Raw genomic sequence first — 17,524 nt, 5'->3', positions numbered from 1 at the left:
GCCAGGTAGGATTAGGCTATGTAGCTCCTTATCAACCAGCACATAAACAATGAGCTGCAAGGCCTCCCTGTATCATAAATTTTCTATGATCCATCTCAGCCTTCAGCCCCCAAGCCTATTGCACTATTGAATTTGATTACTGCTGCTGTCAAATGATGCCATTTACCTACATTTGTTCCATATCCTTTGATGCTCTTGCTGAATACTTTTTTTTATCAATGTCAGTCTTAAAAGTTTCTATTGAAATAATATCCACAGACTTTTCAGGTTGGGCGGGCAAATCTAAATTTCCTCTATCTCTGAATGAAAAAGTGCAGCCAGATTGCAATCTTCAATAGCCCAGCTCTAATTTTAAGATTTTGTCCCTACCAAATGTCTCGATTTTTTTGAAAGTCTCAGTTAGATCAATTAAATATAAGTGTGTGCACGGAGAATATATGTAATCCATCTCCAAAATGTAAAGTTCTAAATCGTTTCAATTGCAGCACTTACTTGTTCATAGAAATTGATGACGGAGTGGACCTAACATCCGAGTCCAGGTAACATTTGAGGAGGCAGCATGATGCTCAATTTAATCAAACGGAACTAAACTGTTATGTTCAATTGTAGTGCCTGTTCCTTCCGACACTGATTGATTGGCATTGATCATCAACCCCTCTGGTAAGCAGGAGATTCTGGGTTCAGATCCCAGTGGTGTCCAATGGTCAAAGCGATATCTTAAGAGCGACTTGCACTCCTAAAATAGCTTTTTGTGCAGGTTTATCTGGGCTCCAAAGACTTTGTCTGCACAGTTGGACTAGCAATTGATTACTCTGACCCACAGGTGGTTGAGAAGGGAGTTAACTTCAGAACGATTTTCTTTTGTTATATTTGAAGGTTATTGCTATTATTTCCCCAGTGGGCAAATGGAAGCAGGGTAAAGGCAGAACTGCTTGTCTGGTGTGTGTATATATGAAACTAAGATTTAACAATAACAATAAAGTAAAGGGCTAGTTAATTTATTTTTTCTACATGTTGGCTAGGATGCCTGCAGAACCCCTGTTCTTCATTGAATCGTAACATTGGAACTTTTAAATCTACCTATGCATTTTAATGTCTCATTTGAAACACAGCGCAGAGCTTCCTTAATATCGTTCTTTTTTTAAAATCTTTGTATTCTCCACATTTTCATCAAAGAAACAGCAAAGGAAAAACAAAGAAAATACCAATCCCAAAGAACAACAGCCCCCTCAAATACAGTCTGATACATCCATTCGTACATTCCAAGTGTAAGTTAATAACAAAACAGAAAAAGTGAACCCAATCCCCTCCCCCGTTGGCAACAATTTCCCGAAAGTCCGGGAAATCAGCGAGGCAAAGGCTAAAATATCTGCCCCCGCACCCGCCTGCAGTTCAGGCTGGTCCAGCACCCCAAAAATGGCCTCTAGGGGACCCACTTCCAAGTCCACATGTAGTACCCCCGAGATGATGCTAAAGACCTCCCTCCAATACCTCTCCAAATTCGGGCAGGACTAAAACATATGTACATGGTTTGCGAGGCCCTTCACACACTGCTCACAGACATTTCCACCCACTAAACGGGCCGGCTCATCCTCGCCCTCGTACACGATTGTCAGCATTATCAGCCCCAACCTCACGCATGAGGTTGAGGCATTCACCCTTCGGAGCACCTCACACCACAGACCTTCTTCCATTACCTCCCCCAATTCTTCTTCCCACTTGGCCTTAATCCCTTCCATGGACAACTTGCCCTCCTCCAGAATCTTCCCGTACATCGCTGACACCACCCCCTTCTCCAACTCCCCTCCCCTCCATCAATGAGGGGCAGGCGCTATCTTGAAGCTTGGAAACTCCTTCCTTACAAAGTCTCAGAGCTGCAGGTATCTAAACCCTTCCCCTGCGCCAGTCTGTACTTCCCCCCCAACTTTTCCAACCTCGCAAAAAGCCCCCCCAGGAACAGGTTTTTATATTACCTTGATCCTCCTCTCCTCCCATCTCCGAAATCTCCCGTCCAACCCGCTGGCCCAAACCTACAATTCCCCCAAATCGATGTCACCCTTGACCCAGCCCCCAACTTGGAGTTCTGCCTCAGCTGCCTCAAATTCTTCAGTGTTTCCACCACCACCAGACTCCCGGAGTACTTGCCCGATGCCAACGGAAACAGTGCCGTCACCAGCGCCCTCAACCCCGACCTCTTACACAGTCCTTCCTCCATCCTAACCCTTAGGGAACCTCCCCCCCTCCTCACGATCCAGCCCCTCACCTTCTCTGCGTTCGCCATTCAATAGTAGTATTATAAGTTTGGGACACCCAGCCCGCCTGCCTGCCGCCCCTCTGCAGCACCACTTTCCTAACACTGGCTACCTTTCCCCGCCCCCCCCCCAAATGAACGAGGTGACCGACCTGTCCACTTTCCTAGAAAATGGCTTGGGTAAAAAGACCGGCAGGCACTGGAACAAAACTAAAAATCGTGGCAACACATTCATTTTAATCACCTGCACCCAACCCGCCAATGACAGAGGAAGATTGTCCCATCTTGCCAAGTCGGCCTTCACCCTCCCCACCAAGCTAGTGAAATTGTACCAACGGAGCCCCACCCAGTCCCACGCCACCTGCACCCCCAAGTAAATGAAGTGGGTTGCCGCCCTACGAAATGGCAGCCCCCCCACTCCTACCCCATTCCTGACTGGGACACCATAAAATACTCTCTCTTCTCTAAATTTAGTTAAAACTTCCCGAATCTTTGGAGAAGTCACATTACGTTCCCTACCAACATACTTGTCTCTGAAATATACAGCAGTAGATTGCCCACGTACAAGAATACCCTATGTTCTATCCCCACTTGCATTATCTCTTTCCATAGTCCTGAACTCCTTAAAGTGATGGCCAGTGGTTCTATCGCTAATGCAAATAGCAGGGGGGACATCTGCACCTGCCTGGTACCCTGGTATAGAGCAAAGTACCCCAAGCTCATATTATTTGTGCAGTCACTCGCCATTGGTTGCCTATACAATAGCCGTACCCACTCTGTAAACTTTAGCCCAATCCCAAATCTCTCTAGCACCGCCATCAAGTACCCCCACTCTACCTGACCAAATGCCTTTTCCGCTTTTAGTGCCACCACCACTCCCATCTTCTTTCCCTTGGACGGCACCATGATCACGTTTAATAACCTTCTGACATTCGAGAATAGCTGACTTCCTTTCGCAAACCTTGTCTGGTCTTCCCCTTTCACCTTCGGGAGGCCCCCTCCAGCCTAGCCGGCAGCACCTTCGCCAGTATCTTGGCGTCTACATTCAGTAATGACATGGGCCTATACGACCCACACTCCATCGGGTCTTGTCCATCTTTCACAGCAGGGAGATCGAGGCCTGTCCCAAAATTTGTGGTAGTACCCCCCTCCCTATCGCCTCCTCAAACATCCGCACCATCAGCAGCGCCAACTTGTCTTTGAACTTCTTATAATATTCCACTGGGAACCAATCCGACCCTGTTGCTTACCCGATTGCATCCTCCCAATTTCCTCCTTTACCTCTTGTTCCCCCACCAACCCCTCCAAGCTGGCCATACCTTCCTCCCCCAACACGTCCAGGAACTCCATCACCCCTCTTTTCACTCCCGCTATCTCCGACCCATTCAGCTTTTCATAAAACTCTTCAAACACCTTATTAATCTGCTCCGGAACCACCACCACTTTTCCACAACCTATCCCGCCCCTGGACTATCTCCCTCGCCGCCGCCTCCCCCCGAAGCTGGCCTGCCTTCTCGCCAAGTTCAGAAACTGCCCTCCTCGCCTGCCTCAGTTGGCGTACCGCCTTCACCATAGACAACCAGTCAAAACTAGCCTGGAGCACCTTCCTCCTGTTAAGGAGGGCCGGATCTGCACCTCCCGCGTGCCTCCTGTCCACCTACAACATTTCCTCCACCAACCTTTGACGCTCCTCCCTCTCCTCTTTATCCAACTTGGCCAGAAATGATATTACTTCCCCCCTCACTACCGCCTTCAGGGCCTCCCATACCACCACCAGCAATACTTCCCCTGAACACTTAAATCCTACATACTCCTCATTCACTTTCCCAATCTTATCACAGAAGCTTCAGCACACCAACAACTCCACACCCATTCTCCACCCTGGCCTGAGCTACCCCCCTCTCCAGGACCACATCCACCCAATGCGGCGCATGGTCTGAGATCGCTATCCCCAAATACTCTGATCCCCTTATCCCAGCCAGCAACACCTTCCCTGCCACAAAAAGACTATCCTCAAATTTACTTTGTGAACCGGGGCGCAAAAATCTCCACCGGTCCACCCCTCTCATTTCCCTCATAAGACAGGCCAGCGCCTTGGACATCCCCCCCCCCCCCCTCGCCCTGGGCCAGCAAGCGCGGCTGTGATTTCTCCATCCTCGGCTCTTACTCCGTATTCAATCCCCTCCTACTATTTAGCTCATGTGAGTCCATGTCTGGGATGGCACCCAGCATCCTACTCAGAAACACTGCATCATCCCCGTTGGGGCCATATACACTCGCCAATACCACCAACCTCCCCTCCAACGCCCCTGTTATAATCACATATCAACCCCCCTGATCCGCCACCACCTTCTCCATCTGGAACCTCACTCTCATGCCCACCAACACCGCTACATCCCGCGCATTACTATCAAACACAGAGTGGAATACTTGGCTGACCTAGCCCTTCCTAAGCCTCACCTGGTCCTTCACCCTCAGGTCTCTTGCAACATGACTACATTGGTCTTTTAAGCTTATTAGGTGCTCAAACATCCTTGATCTCTTCCCCGCCCGCCCCAAGCCCCTCAAGTTCCACGTTACTACTCTGACCGGGGTCTCTCACACCCACCTGCCCCTCTTATTCTCCATCATCATAACTCTGGGCCCCACCCACTGGACCTGGCCCTCATAATATAATAATCTCTTATTGTCACAAGTAGGCTTCAATTAAATTACTGTGAAAAGCCCCTTCGGCCCTTTGTTGCCATCAAGCTCTTCCCCTCTCCCAGAATCACCCATCCACTTCCTCTCAAATATACCTCTCCCAGTATCGATCCCATCCCCCATCTTTCACATCTCCCAGGCACATCAAAACCTATTTAACCAGGCTCCAATGACCGCCGCCCCTCCCACCACCACTCCCATTCATCAGCCAACTTAAGCTTGCTAGTTTGAAGGCCCCTGCCCAGGTCCCACTCCCCAATCCCTGAAACAATACCCATCAGATAAACAGCTAAACAAGCCCAGTGCTAACATGCAACCCCCAGAAAAACGCCCAAACAGGCAACTTCACACCCTGAAATCACAAATAAGAAACAAGAAATAGAACTATGTACAGCCTTCCACCACCCTATCCTCACTCCAAGACCAGATCCCAGTCCCATTTCTCATTTCAGTCCCAGTCCCTCTACCTTCACAAAAGCCTCCACCACTTCCACTGTCTCGAAGCAAAAGTCCTTTGAGTTGTACGTCACCCTCAACTTCGCTGGATACACCACGCCGAACCTCACACCACTACTGTACAGTGCCGGCCTTCTTGCCAGCTCCATGGTTAAGTCCTGGTATATATGTATACCAGCTCCTGCCCACTGCACCTCCCGCTTATGCTTCGCCCAACTCAGGACCTTCCCCTTCACATGGTACCTGTGAAAACAAACTATTACCGCCTTTGGTGGTTCACTTGCCTTCGGTTTAGGCTTCAATGACCGATGAGCCCGATCCAGTTCATATCGGAGGGATCTTCCCCCTCCCGCAGCAGCTCCGCCAACAACTTGACAAAGTACTCAGTCAGCCTTGGGCCCTTCGGGCAAACCCACAATTCTGAGGTTCTGCCCCTAGACCTATTTTCCAGGTCCTCCACCTTTGCTCTCACTCCTATGTTGGCCTCCACCACTCTCTGCAGCTCCTCACCCGTCGAGGTGAACTGGTCACTGTGCCTCCTCCACTCCCTTTGTTTTCCCACCCTGCTCCCGCACCTCAGCCGAAGCCCTCGACCCAGCCGCCTTCACCGGGGCAATCGCCTCCTCCACCAGCTCCTTCATTACTGCCATCATTTCCTTCTTCATCACCTCCATGTGTTTGGCAAACTGTTTCTCAAATTCCACGGCCATCGCCTCAGTCACCTTCTCCACTGTGAGCGGCGCGGCCCCACCCAGCGACCCAGCCTCCGCTATCTTTCCTGCTGCTGGGCTGACCCTTTCGCTCAACGGCGAATCTCAACTTGCTGATGGCTTTTTTCTGGTTTTAGACATCCCCCTCCTTCCTTATGTCTTCCTGCAACTATTCGTCTAAAAATTGCCCCTGGGACCAGGCATCAAGTTCTGAAAAAAATAGTCTCGAGCAAGAGCCACCCAATGTGTGCCTCCCATGTACATGTCGCCACTGGAAGTCCTCAATATCGTTCTGAAGGATAATTCTAGATTTGTGTGTTTTTGTCCTTGGCCTGCAGGCTAATCCCATGGTTTTCTTACTCATGAGGAAAGTGTGCTGTAACCGAGACAAGCTGCAAATTTGGAGGCCAAGTAAAAGTAATATTTCCCTAAAATGGTACCCTACCAGAGTGTACTAAATTCAGAAAAGAGGTGTACTAATATTTACACTTTGTATATTAGTGTTTATATGTAATAATAATCTTTATTATTGTCACAAGTAGGTTAACATTAACACTGCAATGAAGTTACTGTTATATCCCCTAGTCGCCACACTCCGGTGCCTGTTCGGGTACACTGAGGGACAATTCAGAATGTCCAATTCACCTAACAAGCATGTCTTTGGGACTGTGGGAGGAAACCGGAGCATCCGGAGGAAACCCAAGCAGAACCAGGGAGAACGTGTAGACGCCGCACAGACTGTGACCCAAGCCGCAATCGAACCTGGGACCCTGGCGCTGTGAAGCAACAGTGCAAATCACTGTGCTACCATGCTGCCCGGATACCGTGCTGCCCGTGTGTCCCTGATTTCCTCTTTCTGTGTTATTGTCTAAAAACCCGTGTTACAAGGTTAGCTCCATGAAGCACGACTTACACAGACCATTTCACTAATTTTAACTGGTAAATATCACCCTTGGAGTGCCCTTACAGTTTGTCAACTTTTCCCTTCCAAAATACATTGGATTTTTATTGTAAGAAAGATATTTTGTGATAGAGTTGGCACATTCATTTCAGAAATACATGATTTCCAAGAATACACAACATTGCCTGAGAAGAATACCATCAAAAAAGAGTTGTCCATTTAGAAATTAATTTCTATTCTTCAAAACCGTTAGTGCACATTTCTTTTAATGAAATAAAACCAGCGAATGCCGTCAATTAATTTTTAAAAATGCTTTCAAAAGCTCTCTCCAGGAGGAGGTTTTGTGCTTTGGATCCTGGCATGTTTCTAAACTCATATGACGATTAGTATGTGTTAATTAAAGCACCAATCTATACTTTCATGAGTGCCTTGATATGTGTTCATGTATTTCCAAGTAGATTTATTTTTCCAGGCAGCTCTGCATCTTCTAAATTTAGCACTGCACATTTGTACATGAGAATGAAAGTATGGGTATAGCCTATTATGCAGTTGGTGATAGCACTTTTTTTCCATAAATTTAGAGTACCCAATTCTTTTTTTTCCTCCCAATTAAGGGGCAATCCACCTAACCTGCACATCTTTGGGTTGTGGGGGTGAGACCCACGTAAACACAGGGAGAATGTGAAAACGCCATACGGACAGTGACCCGGGGCCGGGATCGAACCCGGGTCCTCAGCGCTGTGAGGTAGCAGTGTTAAACCACTGGTGAGGGCACTTACATGGATTATATTTTCCTTAGTATATACTACTACAAAGGTGAAAGACAGGCTTGTGTGGAAAGCTAGTATCATTAATAGATTTTCTACAAACTGCCGTGCCTTTCGTAATTTCCTCTTTATACAGTGTTGAGATGTAAATAACAAAAGCAGTGCAAACATAACAAACAGCTTCTTAACTACCGCTTAATTTATTTTGATTGTGGTGATATGCCTGTAGATAATATTACATGTACTCAGCACTGTGACCTCCAACCAGCAGGTGGCGTCAGACATTAGTCATGTGACATCTGGCTACCGGCAGAAGGTTGTAAGGCGCGTATGAGGGCAGTTGCATATAAGGATAGTTCCAGGAGGGTCTAATGTAACTCTATGATAACTTGGTCTGCATAGCATTCTGATCGTTACCTTACCATGTGTGCATCAATAAAACATTGTTCTGGTTAAGTCACGAGCAGTTCTGTCGAATCATTGCAAGACAAGATCACAGAACTTAGCATACAGTTTTTAAAAAGCAAATTGCTTTAGGGCAGCACGGTAGCACAAGTTGATAGCATTGTGGCTTCACAGCGCCAGGGTACCAGGTTCGATTCCCCACTGGATCACTGTCTGCGCGGAGTCTGCACGTCTCCCCGTGTCTGCGTGGGTTTCCTCCGGGTGCTCCGGTTTCCTCCCACAGTCCAAAGACGTGCAGGTTAGGTGGATTGGCCATCCTAAATTGCCTCTTGGTGTCCAAAAAGGTTAGATGGGGTTATTGGGTTATGGGGATAGGGTGGAAGTGAGGGCTTAAAGTGGGTCGGTGCAGACTCAATGTGCCGAATGGCCTCCTTCTGCAGTGTATGTTCTATGCTCTATGCTTTCAAATCTCAGCAGAATGCACGACCTGAAGTCATGTGGCTGCTTTTAGTGAGATATGGGGATGTGATCCTGGGGCCATTTCCACTTGGCTCCTCCTCTTAGACATTAATACTTTGTCAGTGCTCCCACTGTGAAATCAAAACCATGTTCCTAGTCGGGCTGATGCAGGTGAAGCAAGTGGGATACAGATACAGTGTCTCAAATCTGGCTAATCAGATTTTTTAAGCTATCATGCAAGAAATGTAATTATTATTAGGGAGTAAAATAAATTACCAGCTTTTTCGGCTACGTGCTGTATTGGTGCACACTGCTATTGCACGACTGCCTTTTCCCGTACTCTGGGCGGTCCGAGCAACTCTTGACTTAACCTGGCCTGAAATACCTGACCCAAAAATCGCCAAGGCCCAAAATCCATCAGGGGTCCTGATCTTAGGTTGCTGGCTGCAGTTTTTTCAAGACCAATGTATAGTTTCAACAAAATAAACAAAATACATACAATAATATAGTTCAAGACATCCCCAAATACTTTACAGCCAATGAAGCTTAGTAACTATTGTGGTGTAGGAAGCATGGCAGCCAATTTGTGCACATCATAGTCGCACAAACAACAATATGAACATTGTAGTATAAGGGTTTCTGGCATAGCAAGGGTTAATGTGGCACTGGGAAACAGTGCCGCCCATGATGCGAAGTAAAGAGACACGTAACCTGAGGCTAGAATTAATTGCAGACTGAACAGAGACCTGTGTAGAAGCAAGCATGGAGTAGCGCAGAGCTTGGGCTATGCCATGTAAACTATGTACATTATCAATAACCATTCAATGATCAACCGTACAGGGATCAGAATGTCCGCATGATGCTTACTGAACATACAACAATAATAGCCAATCATCTATTTTTTTAATGTTGATTGAGGGACAAATATTGACCACAGCAACAAATATATCTCCCTTTCTGTTCTTTCAAATAGTGGCGTAGGATCTTTTACACCTCCTGAGAAGGCAGCTGCAGTCTTGGACTAATTTCTCATGTGAAGGGTGGTATCTCTGACACTGTAGCACTTCCTCAAGAATGTGGGACTTTATTTAGGGGAGAACAATGAGGAGAAACTGGAGTTTTTTCTCCAGGACAAAGAAAGTTAACAGGTGAATCAGGCTAATGGGTTGAAAGGTTCAAACTGATGAGAGTTTTTACTGAGGTAAACCACTGGTTGGTGAGTCAGTAATTACAGTGCATAAGTTTAAGAACATTGCAAAAGGAACTTACTGAGCAGTAGGTATTTTTATGGGGGTTATTAAGACATGGAATACCCCAACAGACATTATTCTGGAACTGATACGTACGCCCGTAAATTCCTCAAAGTAGCAATCTCTGTTGGATTGTGACCTTTGCCGGACTTCCCTTCCCTGGAATTCTGAAGGCTCTCTGTCACCAACTTTCTCCCTCCGGTTGGGTTAGACAGGAGCAGCAAAGTGTTGGGTGAACAGTGAGGGTGGGAAACATTTCCTTTTTATGGCACTGGAGGTGTTTATTTTTTTAAAAAAATTTAGAGTACCCAATTATTCTGTTTCCCAATTAAGGGAAACAAGTCCAGGCGTGACTAAGGCATGGCCAATTCACCTAACCTGCACACCTTTGGACTTTGGGGGTGTAAACCACAGACATGGGGAGAATGTGCAAACTCCACACAGACAGCGACCCGGGGCCGGGATCGAACCTGGATCCTCAGCGCCGTAGGCAGCAGTGCTAACCACTGTGCCACCCCTGTAAATGTGTTTAAAAGGACAAATAAAAGGTAAGTGGTTCAGACAATGTGGTGGGGGTTCAGACAATGTTGGACTGTTTGGGACAGACTGGAGGAGGGTGGGGGGGGGGGGGGGGGGTTGCTTTGTACCGGAGTTTAGGGGTTAGGGTTGGACTTGGAGCAGGGGTGGAGGCAGGCTGGAGGGAGGAGTGTTCAGGCCAGAGAGGGGGAGGGTCAGTCCGGGAGGAGGGTCGGTCTGGGAGGGAGGGGGTTTGGACTGGGAGGGAGGGGGTGTTTGGACGGGGAAGGTTTTGGATGTATCGGTGGGTTGTGTATGCGAGAGCTGTGCAAGGCTAGGCCTGGGGTTTTAAAGTAGTTACTCTGGAATTAGAAAGAATTGGGTTTCTCAAACTCTTTCAGAGTGACTATCAGGGTAAAACTGGCAGAACCATCCAAAGTTAGCCATTTAAATCACTTCTGTCGGATGAGCCCCAGCCCAGCGCCATTGTCCAAAGGAAGTGGCGCTTCTGGGAAATTGCTGGGTAAACCCTCAGTTGGAAACTTCCTCCAGGGATTCCCAGCACACCATTTGGCTACCCACTGAACGCGACGCTGGAGAACCAGTAAGTTATGGGTCTTTTGACAAACGGGCTGATTGGATGTGGAATTGCACCAATATTTATGCTTGATATTTTTGATTTGACCCACAATACATTCAAAATGGAAATAAAGCAAAGACCATGTTGTACTAGTATGGGGATTAAAGGATTCAGTGTTACGTCTGAGCAAGAAGCTCCTGAAGTGGGACTGAATGCTCATATACTTTGCTTCACTCAAATGCTCTGCTTGCATTCAGCTATGTTGTGATCTGCAGTCATCTGCTCTGCCCACCAGAGCATAGAGTAAATCCTTTAATCTAACAAGTTCCAAACACATATCATGACCATCTGCTGCTCTCCAAGAGCGCAGCTCCGGAGGACGATCTTAGACTGCATGTTTTACAGGGTATTACATTCTACTAACAGCACAGGAATAGGCCATTTGGAACAGCGGGTCCTTGCCTGTGTTTATGTCTTATCCTTAATCCAACTCCATTAACATTCCCCATTCCTTTCTTCCTCATGTGTGCATCCTCTTACATGAATTTTCGCCAATCACCTCGACTTCTCTTGGTGGTAAGTGAGCTCCACATATTAACTGATCTCTGGGTCAACAATTTAACCTATGTTCCTTGTTGGATGTGTCTATCTTAAATCCCCAGTTCTGGTCTGGAACTGTATCTACCCTCACCAACACCATAATCTTAAACACCTCAATCGAATCAAACTTCCTCTTTTTCCAGAATAAAGTGTCGCAGCCCATTCTGATTGCAATGTTTTTTTTTGCACCTTCTTCAATGCCTGCATATTCTTTTTCTAAGGCGGCCAGAATGGTCATTCCAAGTGTCTCCTCCCCACTTCATATAATTGGGCTAGGAATGCAAATATTTTAAATATAAATAACTGCACGAAAATATTTTTACAATGGTTTCCCAATATGAAAAAGCGCCCGGTCACCTTTCATTCCGAATACTTAAAAAAATAGAAAGTTGGTAACCCTTTGCATTTTGCGCATCATTGTCTTGCAATCTTCAGGAACCAGTTAAGCGTGCAAGCTTCCTCGCTTTTGTTTTAACGCTGTGAGGATCGATTATACCGTATACCCCATCCTATTTATTCATCAAAATTGGTGCTTCATTCAAATAATGTTCCAGCCGGTTGAATAAACCCACGTATGTAAATTAGCACCAAACTAATAATCCAACCAGTCCTTCCGATTTTCTGTTAAGCAGCTCGGTTTGTTCTGTAAGGAGAGGTTTGGCAGTGAAACGGCTTGTGCAAGGTCAACCCAAATTCTGTATGGAAAACAAACACAAGGACAGCGACAGCTCTCCAAATGCAATCACACCAATTGCAGGAAACCCAGAGGACAACCTCGCGGAAATTCAACCCCATGTAAGCACAGGACAGCCACGCTGCTGGATAGAACCACTTCAAGTGCAGGAAAGTCAATCTTTCCGAGGCAATCGCCTGACATAGAAATACAGACAGCCCCACGGCACAGGAAATACAAATCACCCAGGAGTACTGGGCAACCACACCAAGTACGGTCAAAATAAATCCAATAAACTCTACCTTTATCCCACATCACACAAACAGCAAACACATCCAAATATCACCCAAACATTGGAAACCCACTTCATATAAAACGCCAAATATGCAAAGAGCGATCCCATATAAACACGTCCCAGCCTAGAACAACACATTTCCGTATCTAGCATTCCTGACTGGGGTCCTGAAATGTCAAATTGAGCAAATGCAGCAAACACCACATTATTCCCGTCATCCGAGTTCAAGTGGAGCAGCCTGAGCATCTTCATGGCCCGGCTGAAACAGTGCACAGCCCACTGAGCACCTCCACAGAGCCCGGACAAATACCCCACTCCCCAAATCCCACAGAGCCCGGACAAATACCCACCCCCCCCCTCCCGAAATCCCACAGAGCCCGGACAAATACCCCCTCCCCAAATCCCACAGAACCCGGACAAATACCCCCCTCCCCAAATCCCACAGAACCCGGCCAAATATCCACCCGTCCCCAAATCCCACAGAGCCTGGACAAATATCCCCCCCCCCCTCCCCAAATCCCACAGAGCCCGGACAAATATCCCCCCTCCCCAAATCCCACAGAGCCCAGACAAATATCCACCCCTCCCCAAATCCCACAGAGCCCGCACAAATATCCCCCCCTCCCCAAATCCCACAGAGCCTGGACAAATATCCCCCTCCCTCCCCAAATCCCACAGAGCCCGGACAAATATCCACCCCTCCCCAAATCCCACAGAGCCCGCACAAATATCCCCCCCTCCCCAAATCCCACAGAGCCCGGACAAATATCCACCCCTCCCCAAATCCCATAGAGCCCGAGCAAATACCCCCCTCCCCAAATCCCACAGAGCCCAGACAAATACCCCCCCATCCCAAATCCCACAGAGCCCAGACAAATACCCCCCCATCCCAAATCCCACAGAGCCCAGACAAATACCCCTCCCCCCCCAAAATCCCACAGAGCCCAGACAAATACCCCCCATCCCAAATCCCATAGAGCCCGGACAAATACCCCCCATCCCAAATCCCACAGATCCCGGTCAAATATCCACCCCTCCCCAACTCCCACAGAGCCCGGTCAAATACCCCCCCTCCACAAATCCCACAGAGCCCAGACAAATACCCCCCATCCCAAATCCCATAGCGCCCGGACAAATACTCCCCATCCCAAATCCCATAGAGCCCAGACAAATACCCCCCATCCCAAATCCCACAGAGCCCGGACAAATACCCCCCCATCCCAAATCCCACAAAGCCCGGACAAATACCCCCCCAAATCCCATAGAGCCCGGACAAATACCCCCCCATTCCAAATCCAACAGAGCCGGGACAAATACCCCCCATCCCATATCCCACAGAGCCGGGACAAATACCCCCCCATCCCATATCCCACAGAGCCGGGACAAATACCCCCCCATCCCATATCCCACAGAGCCCGGACAAATACCCCCCATCCCAAATCCCACAGAGCCTGGACAAATACCACCCCCCCAAATCCCATAGAGCCCGGACAAATACGACCCCATCCCAAATCCCACAGAGCCCGGGCAAATACCCCCCCATCCCAAATCCCACAGAGCCCAGGCAAATACCCCCCCCATCCCTAATCCCACAGAGCCCGAACAAATACCCCCTCATTCCAAATCCCACAGAGCCCGGACAAATACCCCCCCAAATCCCATAGAGCCCGGACAAATACCCCCCCATCCCAAATCCCATAGAGCCCGGACAAATACCCCCCCATCCCAAATCACAGAGCCCGGACAAATACCCCCCCATCCCAAATCACAGAGCCCGGACAAATACCCCCCCATCCCAAATCCCATAGAGCCCGGACAAATACCCCCCCATCCCAAATCACAGAGCCCGGACAAATACCCCCCCCCCCCCAAATCCCATAGAGCCCGGACAAATACCACCCCATCCCCAATCCCACAGAGCCCAGACAAATACCCCCCCCATCCCAAAGAGCCCAAACAAATATCCCCCCCCTCCCCAAATCCCATAGAGCCCGGACAAATAACCCCCCCCCCCCATCCCAAATCCCATAGAGCCCGGACAAATACTCCCCGTCCCAAATCCCACAGAGCCCGGACAAATACCCCACATCCCAAATCCCACAGAGCCCGGACAAATGCCCCCCCCCCATCCCAAATCCCATAGAGCCCGAACAAATACCCCCCCCCCCATCCCAAATCCCATAGAGCCCGGACAAATACCCCCCCATCCCAAATCCCATAGAGCCCGGACAAATACCCCCCCCCCCCCATCCCAAATCCCATAGAGCCCGGACAAATGCCCCCCATCCCAAATACAAATAATACCTCCTCACCAAATCCGATACAGCCCCGACAAATATCCCCCCCCCCCCAATTTCCCCCTCCCGAAATACAATATCCCCCTCCCTCCCCAAACCCCATAGAGCCCGGGCAAATACCCCACACCCCACATCAGCCATAACAGCAAAATGACCAGCAAAATATACACCCCCCCCCCCCCGCCAAACCCTCCACTGCCCCCACCCATACCGGTGGTAACACACAACCCACAAATAATCCAACTCTAACTCTTCCCAAAATGGGAAACTGCCTCAGATGGCGAACCCACGCTAGATGCTGGTGTTTCAGTGTAGGAATTGTTTCGAGGAATTGTCAGCAGCGAGCAGTTTCCCGGTGCTGTTCTGGACTTACTTGGGAAGTGTGATCGGCGGCGGCGGCAGAGCCTGTCTCCCTGTCCCCTGGCTGTCAGCTAGTCTCTCTCTCTGCGGTCCCACTATCTCCGGATTGCACCGCAGCACTCAGATACCTTTCAGGGTGCAGATCCGCCTGCTCGTGTCGCAAAAGCTCAAGCCAAGTCCTGTTATATATACAAATAAATAAGACAAGTTGTTGGTACTGGTGGCGTTCCGGGAGCTGAGCTTCTGGCAGTTTTATGATTACTCAGCCCCTGGTCCAGATCAGCCCGGCTCACTGGTGCAAAAAGTCAGCTCCGTTCCTGATGCAGCGAACCTCGCCAGTGACTGATGCTCCCGCTGCGATCCAAAAGAATTCGCTGAAATAACAACTACTCCAGCACTTCCCAGAGGGAATGTGCCCCGGATTCTGTGGCTGGAAACCCCGAAGTGAATGATTTACCACCCCCCTCTCGAACATTCAGGCCAATCTAACTGCGCCAGGGCCGCCCTGCGTAGCACAAACAGATCTGGACTTCTACCAGGAGCTAGTGACAGGCTGAAGGAGAGAGAGAGACGGGAAAAAGGGATAACACACAGGGCAAGGGACAGGAGAGAGACCGATGAATATCAGCTGAAAAAACAGAGACTTTCACTGAGAGATACTGACAGGGAAATCACAGACAGTGACACACAGGGAAACACACTCACTGAGAGACACTGACAGGGAAATCACAGACAGTGACACACAGGGACACACACTCACTGAGAGACACTGACAGATAAATCACAGACAGTGACACAGGGACACGCACTCACTGAGAGACACTGACAGGGAAATCACAGACAGTGACACACAAGGACACACACTCACTGTGAGACACTGACAGAGAAACCACAGACAGTGACACAGGGACACGCACTCACTGAGAGACACTGACAGGGAAATCACAGACAGTGACACACAAAGACACACACTCACTATGAGACACTGACAGGGAAATGACAGTGACACACAGAGACACACTCACTGAGAGACACTGACAGGGAAATCACAGACAGTGACACACAGGGACACACACTCACTATGAGACACTGACAGAGAAACCACAGACAGTGACACAGGGACACGCACTCACTGAGAGACACTGACAGGGAAATCACAGACAGTGACACACAAGGACACACACTCACTATGAGACACTGACAGGGAAATCACAGTGACACACAGAGACACACTCACTGAGAGACACTGACAGAGAAACCAAGGAAGGTGACACACAGGGACACACACTCACTGAGAAACACTGACAGAGAAACCACAGACAGTGACACACAGAGACACACACTCACTGAGAGACACTGACAGAGAAACCACAGACAGTGACACAGGGACACACACTCACCGAGAGACACTGACAGAGAAATCACAGACAGTGACACACAGGGACAAACACTCACTGAGAGACACTGACAGGGAAATCACAGACAGTGACACAGGGACACACACTCACTGAGAGACACTGACAGAGAAACCACAGACAGTGACACAGGGACACACACTCACCGAGAGACACTGACAGAGAAATCACAGACAGTGACACACAGGGACAAACACTCACTGAGAGACACTGACGGAGAAATCACAGACAGTGACACAGGGACACACACTCACTGAGAGACACTGACAGAGAAATCACAGACAGTGACACACAGGGACACACACTCACTGAGAGACACTGACAGATAAATCACAGACAGTGACACAGGGACACGCACTCACTGAGAGACACTGACAGGGAAATCACAGACAGTGACACACAAGGACACACACTCACTATGAGACACTGACAGGGAAATCACAGTGACACACAGAGACACACTCACTGAGAGACACTGACAGAGAAACCAAGGAAGGTGACACACAGGGACACACACTCACTGAGAGACACTGACAGAGAAATCACAGGCAGTGACACACAGGGGCACACACTCACTGAGAGACACTGACAGAGAAATCACAGACAGTGACACACAGAGACACACACTCGCTAAGATACACTGACAGAGAAATCACAGAAGGTGACACACAGGGAAACACACTCACTGAGAGAAACACAGACAGAGAAATCACAGACAGTGACACAGGGACACACACTCACTGAGAGACACTGACAGAGAAACCACAGACAGTGACACAGGGACACACACTCACTGAGAGACACTGACAGAGAAATCACAGACAGTGACACACAGGGACACACACTCACTGAGAGACACTGACAGAGAAACCACAGACAGTGACAC

At 48.7% G+C, this 17,524-nt stretch overlaps 1 protein-coding gene across 2 annotated transcripts in view; it reads right to left on the bottom strand.

Moving 5' to 3' along the window:
• Positions 1-15,801, bottom strand: part of syt12 (synaptotagmin XII) — a 354,836-nt gene extending 339,035 nt beyond the window's left edge. Inside the window, exon 1 of one of the 2 annotated variants that reach the window (XM_072518902.1) lies at positions 15,237-15,801. The gene's annotated coding sequence lies outside the window, so the exon portion shown is untranslated. The remainder of the gene's footprint in view (positions 1-15,236) is intronic. The other variant, XM_072518903.1, reaches the window with a different exon arrangement.
• Between the last annotated feature and the right edge of the window lie 1,723 nt (positions 15,802-17,524).

The sequence above is a fragment of the Scyliorhinus torazame genome, chromosome 10 (genome assembly GCF_047496885.1).
Source record: "Scyliorhinus torazame isolate Kashiwa2021f chromosome 10, sScyTor2.1, whole genome shotgun sequence".
NCBI lineage: Eukaryota > Metazoa > Chordata > Chondrichthyes > Carcharhiniformes > Scyliorhinidae > Scyliorhinus > Scyliorhinus torazame.
This window is presented reverse-complemented; position numbering and strand designations above follow the sequence as displayed.